The sequence below is a fragment of the Jaculus jaculus genome, chromosome 2 (genome assembly GCF_020740685.1).
Source record: "Jaculus jaculus isolate mJacJac1 chromosome 2, mJacJac1.mat.Y.cur, whole genome shotgun sequence".
NCBI lineage: Eukaryota > Metazoa > Chordata > Mammalia > Rodentia > Dipodidae > Jaculus > Jaculus jaculus.
In genome coordinates, this window is record NC_059103.1 from 102424961 (window position 1) to 102426169 (window position 1209).

The 1209-nt window shown below is 38.2% G+C and overlaps 1 pseudogene; it reads left to right on the plus strand.

Moving 5' to 3' along the window:
- The first annotated feature begins 514 nt into the window (after positions 1 to 514).
- Positions 515 to 622, plus strand: LOC123459177 (annotated as a pseudogene).
- The last annotated feature ends 587 nt before the right edge of the window (positions 623 to 1209 follow it).

The window sequence follows — 1209 nt, forward strand, 5'->3', positions numbered from 1 at the left end:
AGGATTGTTTTTTCTATTTCTGTGAATAATGCCTTTGAAATTTTAATGGGGATTGTGTTAAATGTATAAATTTCTTTTGGTAAGATTGACATTTTCACAATATTGATTCTTCCAATCCAAGAACATGGGATGTCTTTCCATTTCCTTGTGTCTTCTGCAATTTCTTTCTTGAGTGTTTTAAAGTTCTCATTGTAGAGATCCTTCACTTCCTTGGTTAAGTTTATTGCAAGATACTTTATTTTGTTTGAGGCAATTGTGAGTGGGAGAGATTCCCTGATTTCATCTTTCACATATTTGTTGTTAGTATGTAGGAAAGCTACTAATTTCTGTGTATCTATTTTGTATCCTGTTATATTGCTAAAAGTGTTCATTGTTTCAGTGACGAAGGGGACGTGGAGATAGCCGCTGTGAAGGATGTGGCACTCCCCCATGTCTTGGGCTCCTGCCCACCTTCCCGTCTAGTAAAATGGCTTGAGCGCAGCGCTGGTGTCTGTGTGTTTGTCAGCTTGGGGTCGAGCTGCCTTTGAGCCCCCGCCGCGCCTGCGCACCACAGTAAGCACTCACGCATAACTGGGGCCAGTTGACCGACCCCAAGCGGCCCCTTTAACCACGAGCCACATTGGAAGAGAAAAAAAAAGTGTTCATCAGCTGTAAGTTTGCTGGTAGAGTCTTTAGGGTCTTTTATGTATAGAATCATATCATCTACAAATAGTGATAATTTCATCCCTTCCTTTCCAATTTGTATCCCTTTTATGAGTGTCTCTTGCCATATTGCTATAGCTAAGACTTCCAGTACTATATTAAATAAAAGTGGGGACAGTGGATACCCTTCTCTTGTTCCTGAATTTATTGGAAAAGCTGCAAGTTGTTCTCCACTTAGTATTATTCTGGGTGTGGGTTTGTCATAAATAGCTTTTATTTTGTTGAGATACATTCCTTCTATTCCCAGTACCTGTAATACTTTTACCATGAAAGGATAATGGATTTTGTTGAATGGCTTTTCTGCATCTATTGGGATGATTACATCACTTTTGTCCTTCAGACCATTTATATGACGTATCACATTTATCAATTTGTATATGTTGAATCATCCCTGAATCCCAACTTGATTGTGCTGAATAATCTTTCAGATATATTCTTATTTTCTCTTTGCCAATATTTTGTTCAGAATTTTTACATCTGTGTTCATGAAGGAGATTGTTCTGTAAT